This window comes from Elaeis guineensis, chromosome 4 (genome assembly GCF_000442705.2).
Source record: "Elaeis guineensis isolate ETL-2024a chromosome 4, EG11, whole genome shotgun sequence".
Lineage (NCBI taxonomy): Eukaryota > Viridiplantae > Streptophyta > Magnoliopsida > Arecales > Arecaceae > Elaeis > Elaeis guineensis.
Window position 1 is genome coordinate 121336113 of NC_025996.2, and position 8702 is coordinate 121344814.

Here is an 8702-nt window from a genome sequence, read left to right on the forward strand (position 1 = left end):
CGACGGCAAAGGTCAAGTGGATTGTGCTTTGTCGTGGTTCGGTTCCAGCCATCACGGGCAAAGTAACTTCCCCTTCCACCGTGACAGCATCTCCAGCGAAGCCTATCAAGGGTGTAGAAACTTTCTTGAGTCGGTCGGTCGATAGTCACATCCGGGAGAAGGTCGAGTAAAACAAAACATTCGTTGAACTTTCATTATCTACAAAGATTCTTTTTACATCATAGTTTGCTATTATTGTCGAGACAACAACAGCGTCGTCATGGGGAGTCTGGATGCCCCGAACATCTTCATCTGTAAAAGTAATTACGTCGTCCGGGCGCAGCCTCTTCGTCGGCTCCCCTCCAGCAAACATCCTCGGGCCCAGTCGTTTGGAAATCATATTGATGACCCCGACCGTGGGCTGATTAGTCCTTGCTTCTTCAGTCAGCGGGGTCGTCGGTCGGCAACGGGTTGGGTCGGCGGGTTCCTCCGAAATTTATCGAGATATCCCTGACGTATGAGGGCTTCGATCTCATCCTTAAGCTGGATGCATTGCTCGGTATTGTGGCCGTGGCCCCGGTGGAATCGACAGTACTTCCGCCGATCGAGGCCCTTTGCCTTCAGAGGCGGAGGCCATCACAGGTACTCTTCCCCTTCGATCTCCATCAAAATCTACGCACGAGGAGCAGAGAGAGGAGTGTAGGAGTTATACCTGGGGCGTGTCGGCCTTGGACTCTACTGTCGAGGCGACCTCTGGTTCCGTTGCGGGAGTGAGACCCGACCGTCGGTCGGCGGCCTGCTAGGCACGGTAGGGTCCCGACCCTTCTTTCGCTTCTCCTTCGGGCCCCTGGACTCGGTCAGGCATCGGTCGGAAGCTCCTTCATCTGTGCGCATGTACTTGTACGCACGCTCCAGCAATTCAGCATACGTTCGGGGGAAGATTTTGTCCAAGGAGTATGTGAATCGGGATGCCCTCAGCCCCCGCTTCATGGTCGAGATGGCCATGTCTTCATTGAGGTCCCGAACCTCAAGCGTGGTCGCATTGAATCGCACCACGAAGTGTTGGAGCATCTCATTTTCTCCTATTTAAGGGAGAAAAGGCTGTCCGAAGTTCGTGGCGACTTCTGGCTGGTGCTGAAGTGGGTCACAAAAAAGTGCTCGAGCTACTCAAAGGAGTGGATGCTTCCGGATCGAAGATCGGAGTACCAGGCCCTGGCAGCTTTACGAAGCATGACGGAGAAGCCGATGCAAAGAAGAGCGTCGGTTGCCCCTTGGATCGTCATGAGAGCTTTGTAGCTCTCCAGGTGGTCGATCGAGTCGGTGGAGCCATCGTAAGGCTCCACGTGTGGCATCTTGAACCGATTGGGGATCGGTTCGTCGAGGATGAGTCGGGAGAGAGGTTGGGCGGTCTGGAAGTCGACGTCGTTCGAGGACTTCTGCCCATCCACCTGCAGCTGGGCAAGCCGACGATCGATTTCTTCGAACCTGCATTCGTAGTCGTCGATCCGTCGGTGCTGAGAGACCCCGGGGGTGGAGTCTCCCGATGAATCCGAGAGGAAAGCGGACGGTGTTCGCGGCCGCTTCTCCTTCCTCGCTCGTTCTAGCTGGGAAGGAGATGCCGTCGAGACCGATGGGGGTCACACCGCAGCCGCCTCTCCTCTCGGTGGGAGCGCTGTGGCAGGTGCTCCCGAGGAGGCGACGGAGACTGACGTGGGCGTCGGCGGCTGCTCCTGGAGGGCATCGGACGTGCCACCGGTTGCTCGACAGGTGAGGGTGGCAGCCGGATCGGTTGTTGCTGAAGGCTTTTGACCGCGTCTGTCAGCACGGTTATCTGCCGCACGATTGCCACGATCTGTGCCTCTGTGGTCACCGCGGGATGAGGAGAGCTAGGTTCCGCCATGGAGGGTGGAGGAGAGGCCTCTTCCCAGTGGGAAGAGCGCCTCGCCAATCCAGTGACCCTCGACCACTGAGCTCTTGTCTTTGTCATCTTGGATTCTGTGGGGGTTATAATCTCTGGTGCCATTGATCGTAGGCCGGCCCCCTACCTGGTGCGCCAATCTGTTGCGGCCAATCCCCTCGTCGCCTGGTCGCCGGTAATGAGCGCCTGCAAAAGAAAGTCCGCACTGACCGGAGGTGGCTCCGGCGGAGACCCTCTGACGGTCAAGTCAGAGAAGAGACTAGGCAACAGTGAAAAGAAACAAGGAGCTCAGCAAGAGAGGGTGAGAGCATGAGAGCTAGAGGGGGAGGGATTCAAGGGTTTCGAAAAGACTTCCTCAGCACTGTTGCTTTCTCTGATTTATAGTAAGAGGTGGTATGGTCCCACCGTCGGTGATGTAGACAACTGGAGAGTTGTCAAATCGTCAGGGTTGTCACGTCGTTGACGAGCTGACAGGTCCTAGGAATTAATTCGCGTCCTTGGCAGGACAGCGCCCCAGGCTCCTGGGAGGACAACACCCCCTGGCGGTTGCACGACATGTCCTTGATAGGACTGCAGCCCATACCGCTCATCCGGCGTCTAGAAGGGCCTGCAGAGGTCGGACGTCGGCTGCCCAAACCGATGGTAAGTCGGTGGTGTCCCACCCGACAGGGGGTCAGTGACGGGGGATCGGCTTTCAAACGATCGGAGGCGGCATTGGCCCGTTAGGCCGATCCGCTCCGGTCGGGCACGATCGGTAGCTACTGTCGGTGTGACCCACCGTCGGTCGGGCGAAGTCGATCGGTCCATCTTCGTGGATGGGTCGGCATCGGGATCCGTCGGTGAGTCGGCGTCGAGGACGGGTCGTGTTGGTGAGTCGATATTAGGATCGGTCGGTACATCCCAACACTCTCCTTACTATTTATCTCGATTTGAACTTGATCTTTATTTCAAGTTGACCTTATTTTTGCTTCAGTTCGATTTTGATCCGTATATTTTTTTTTTTTTACGACCCGTGGGCTGGACCTGATGACCTCAAGGTCCGGACCGAGATCTTCATCGTAGACCCAGACTTGGCCCGCATCTGGTACAACCTCCTGACACCGATGGTGGTCTCCTCAGAGACGCCGACAAGCCTCTCCTTCATCTTGTGGCACCTCTTGGGATCCACCTTGAGGCTGTCCCGAATGAGCCCCAGCACGATCTGGAACTCGGCATTGTCGGTGGAGGCCGGATCGGGCATCTTCCCGATCTCCTCGTACTCCTCGGCCTTGACGCCCTCATGGATGAGGAGGGTGGCGTCACCACCGTCATCGACGATGAGGTCGGGGCCGCCGGCGGAGCCCCAGTCGAGGCATCGCTCGGTGCACCACCAGTACTCCTGGAGGGTCTCTCCCCTCCAGACGAAGACGACGGCGGAGTCACGGGCGATGGCGGTGGCGGCGTGGTCCTGGGTGGAGAAGATGTTGCAGGAGTACCAGCGGACCTCGACATCGAAGGCGGTGAGGGTCTCGATGAGGATGGGGATCTGGATGGGAGGGAACCGGAGATGCGGGCACCCTTCAAGGGTTGGGAGGTGCCGTATTCAGATCGGTAGGCCATGAGGTCGGGCATCTCCACCTCGACAAGCCCAATCTCGAGGCAGCCGAAGTCGGCCTGCGAGAAGAGCCATGGTGATGGCGTCGGCTTCTTCTCTCTCGAGTCAGCCAGCAGAGAAGGGAGGAGAGGGTTTTAAGACCTGGGAAGTGGAGAAGCAGCGAGCAGGTGACTTCGGTTGCCCAGATTTAGAAGAAATCAGCTCCACGACAGACAGGCAGCTTAGATCACTGGTTCCAAAGATGTCATCATTAAATTATCAATAATATTAATTATAATATTTAATAAATATAAATAATATTATAATAAAATTATTAAAAATTTTGATTGATATATTTGATATGACAATTAAATTATTGATAATATAAAATTAAATTTTTAAAATATTTTTTTAATCTTATAATAATAATAATATATTATTATATATAATAATATTTATATAATTATTATAATATAATATATTTTAATATAATATATTATAATATTACATATGATATTATAATAAACTATTATAATATAATATACTATTTCATTTTAATAATATAATAATATAATATATTATACTATATTATTATATATAATAATATTATATTATATATTATATTAATAAAAGATATTCTTATAATATATTATATTATTAACATATTAATATATTACAATATATTATAATATAATAGTATGACAATATAGTTAATATATTGTTATATAGAATAATATTTATATAATATACATTACAATATATATCAATATATAATATTATATGATAATATAATAATATACTTTTATAATATAATATAATATACTATATTATTATATATAATAATATTATATCATATGCTATATTATATTAGTATAAGACATTAATATAATATAATATATATTATTATAATATATAATAATAATATAATAATATATAGTAATATAATATTAATGAAATTTATATAATTAATATAACATAATATATTTTAATATAGTATATTATAATATTATAATAAACTATTATAATATAATATATTATATTATTTTAATATAATATATTAATATAATATATTATACTATATTATTATATATAATAATATTTTATTATATATTATGTTATATTAATAAAAGATATTATTATAATATATTATAATATTCATATATTAATATATTATAATATATTATAATATAATAATGTAACAATATAATTAATATATTGTTATATAGAATAATATTTATATAATATATACTATAATATATTAATATAATATATAATAATATATGATTATATAATAATAAATTATTATAATATAATATAATACACTATATTATTATATATAATAATATTATATTATATAATATATTATTTTAATATAAGATGTTAATATAATATAATATATATTATTATAATATATTGTAATAATAATCAAATAATATATAGTAATATAATAATATAATAATATAATAATGATGTAATATAATATAATATAATAATATAATACAATATAATTTATTGTTATATATAATAGGATCCATATAATATATATTATAATATATTATCATATATTATATTATTGTAATATAATATAATTACTATAAAAATATAATAATAATAATATAATAATAGTATATTATATCATAGTATATTATATCATATTATTATATATAATAAGGGGAGGATGAGAGCTGTCGGGGAAGGGGGTTGGAGGGATGGATTTTGTATGATTTTTTTTTGAAGGATAATTTTGTCCAAAATTTTTTTACAACATTACCAAACAAGTGATAATCTGGATAGCCATCTCTCCCTAAGGCAATCCAGATTACCTCCTGAGAGGTAATCTGGATTGCCAAGATAATTTAGATTGCCATCCAAAAAGCATACTAAATACAGTAATCTGGTGGGCCCATATTAAATTATCAGCAATCTGGATAGATTACCAGCTACCAAATGCAACCTAAGAGAGATCGGTGTGGGCGAAGTTGGGATATGCGGCAGACCCCGGGACCACTGTGGACGGTCCTAGTGCCGATGGGAGTAGCTTCGGTTATGCTGGAGGTGCACGTGGGCTTCGACACCATAGATGACTTTGACCGGACTGGGAGCAGTCACATGGGAGGCTTCGATGCCGGTAGGGATGGCGTGCATGCAGAAGTGCCGAGTCGGACCCACTTCGACAATGCTTGCAAGGGACCTCGAAGAAGATAGAGGATGGTCGCGCATGTCGGAGACTTCGGCGGCATTGGGAGCGTGCGGACTTCATCGTGCAGAGGATGTCGATTGTGGATGCATGTGGGCTTAGAGGAGGCTTATGGATGCCACCTTTTTTCCCTCTTTCTTTTTTTTTCTTTTTTTTATGTGGAGGGAATTCGATGCCTCCACGGAAGGATTCTAGAGCCGCTTGGGCTGCTTCGATTGGATCCAGCTTCGGCACGGCTGGGGTAGCATCGGATGCTTGGATTTGGAGAGGATCAGCATCGCGGAGCTACGAAGAACTTGTTTTGGCCTCGTCCAGCTCGGTCAGTCATAGGAAGAGCTCGATTCGGCCAAGTCTTTTTCGGCTTTTCCCATCCTTTTTTTTTTTACTTGGGTGTTGGACCTGCAAGAAGAAGGATAAATAAAAAAGTTGATGGGAGGTTTGGAAGCTTTTTACCATGAGATTTTTGTGGAATTATTTTTTTTGTAATCTTGTTAGTTCCACACGAAATAGCTTTCGATCATATCTTTATGGTAGCATTGCATGAGGTACTCTAACTAGTCTATTTTTAAGAAAAGAGTAATTTCGATGCCACATCCGAGGTTATCTCTTGTTACAGCAGATGATTAATCAACTTGAGACTTCCACACATAAGGTTCAGGCCTCTTTCTTTGGATTATCTTCTTCCTTCCTTCTTATTTGGATCATATCAAAAATTCAAATTTAAAATTTGAATATAGATCAGAGGGCAAAAATAATTTAGAAATCAAGAAATTTTTGTAATCTCCTTCCTTATTTGGATCGCAAGCTCCCCAGCTTTGAGTCCAATTTAGATAAGTTGATCGATTCGGGGGCAATCAGATCTGATCGGCATTAGCCGATTTGTGGATGGCTAGATTATTTTGACATTGGAGCAGTGCGATGAAACTCCTCTCATTGAATGCTCATATCTTCCTGTAAATGGATCTGGCTCTTCTTCTGTGCCAATCTGTTGGTGCAGAAATTCATCTCGAGGTCGAGATGGCTGGAGTGATCACAAGTCGACGACGGTGGGATAGCAACAATAGGACCTGCAAGAAAAGTTTCAGACTGGAGTTGGTTCTGATAGAGATCCTCTGACGCTCAAGTTCAATTTCTGTTTAATAAAGGAAGGAGCGAGTATTTTGGGAGAAAAGAGATTGCATACCTCGAGGGTCCCTCTTCAGGTCTTTATTTATAGGCATAGACTGAAAAGTCATGAAAAAGGAAGTGGCTGTTAAAAATCTTTTCGCCCTCCATTGAATATCCTCAAAAATCATGCTGGGCTTTTTGATTTTTTGGATTTGATAGGTAATATCACCTTTTTGCATGTGAGGCCCATCTCCATTAATGGCATGTATTGACAACCAGCTGTTTTAAGAATGGAGGTCCTTCTTTTACTCCTGATTATTTTCATATTTTAATGGGATGATATGACAGAATCAGGACTAGGGCAAGCCTAATATAGCTTCACATCCCCATATGCCTTACATCTTCAGCTAATATGAAATTACCCCCCAACAATGAGTATCATTGAAATGAAATATTAAAATAAATATATGGTAACATGGTTCGCAAAATCGTACTGAACCACTCAGTTCGGATCATACCGAGCTAAATCGATGCAGAATCAGATCGACTCAGCCCTTATTTTCAAAACCATGATCGAACCGGTGTGAATTGATTTGAGCAAAACAGTTTGTATGGTTCGAGGTTGAACCGACCAGTTCTATCTGGTTCAGGGATTTAGGTGATGGGAATGGGAAGAGAAGTCTCGAAAGACTTCTCTTCCGAGACTTCTCTTCCTCTTCATTTTTGGAAATGAAAGCTCCTCCCCTTCTCCACAGTAAAAAAAGCTATAAAATGATAAGAAACCACTGAGTAGAGGTATGCATGCTTCTCTCCCACCTCCCTTTCTCTATTTTCTCTCTTTTTCTTTGAAAACTTTAAGATTTATGAAAATTAAAAAGATAAAAAAAAATTATACCAAAATTTTTTATTTTGATATGCTTTTATTATAGATTGTAGATCTATGGATGATCTACACAATGACGTTGAAATTATTAATTTTTATTAATTAAATATATAATTTTTTATATTAAAATTTTTTAAAATAAAAATTATAAAAAATAAAATTTAAAAATTAACTAAAAATTAAAATATTATTTAGGGGCTTGTCAGTTACTTTCAACGTAAATTTGGTTTTCGTTTATGAAAATTGTGATGCATCATTCGCATAGTGGTCTAGATTTAAATTTGAATGAAATTGAAAAATAAGTAATATTTCATATATGTCCGCTATCTTAAAAAAATATATGTAGCATCCATAATAGGATTCTACATAGATTTAAGATTCAATTTTTTTTTAATTTCTAAATTTATAATATTTTTTAATTTATAAAATAATAAACAGTATAAATTTAGAAAAATAAAAAGGGATAAGAAAATATTACTATTTATGTATAATGATTGAATTGATGCGACTGTTTAACTTTTAGGACTGGATTCATTGAGGAAGAAAGAGCCAGAGCGTGATATTAGATGGGACTATAGATAGATGCTCTCAGATCAACATTATTGGAAATACAACTAGTGCAATATAGAGTTCAAAGAAGGATAACTAGATTGAAATAGTATTTGATTGCAGTTATTTCGATGTAGCTACATATCGAAAGTGCCCACAAGAGGTTTATCATATGATGAAGTAGCACTTCATTAATTTTAAAACAGTGAAGGAAAGGACTTCAAAGAAGAAGGTGAAGTTAGACCGTCGAGCAACACAGTCACCTTTCTATCACTTTAGGGAGTCAGAGGAAGCATCCACTCTAGATGATGAGGAGGCATAGATCTAGGCTGCCATTAATGCAAGCTTGAAAGATCAATGGTAGTTTGAGGATTTAGCTAGGCATAAGACTCAATTTGGGCCATCAGCTTCTGAGTCGAGGTTGGAATGTATGAGCACTACAACAGAGTTAAAAGTTTAGAAGGATCTCCTAGAGAGCTTGTCAGTAAAGGCACAA

The 8702-nt window shown here is 41.1% G+C and overlaps 1 pseudogene; it reads right to left on the reverse strand.

Annotated features, from left to right (window-relative positions):
* Positions 1 to 2900: 2900 nt before the first annotated feature.
* On the reverse strand, positions 2901 to 3619 carry LOC105031961 (adenosylhomocysteinase-like; annotated as a pseudogene).
* Between the last annotated feature and the right edge of the window lie 5083 nt (positions 3620 to 8702).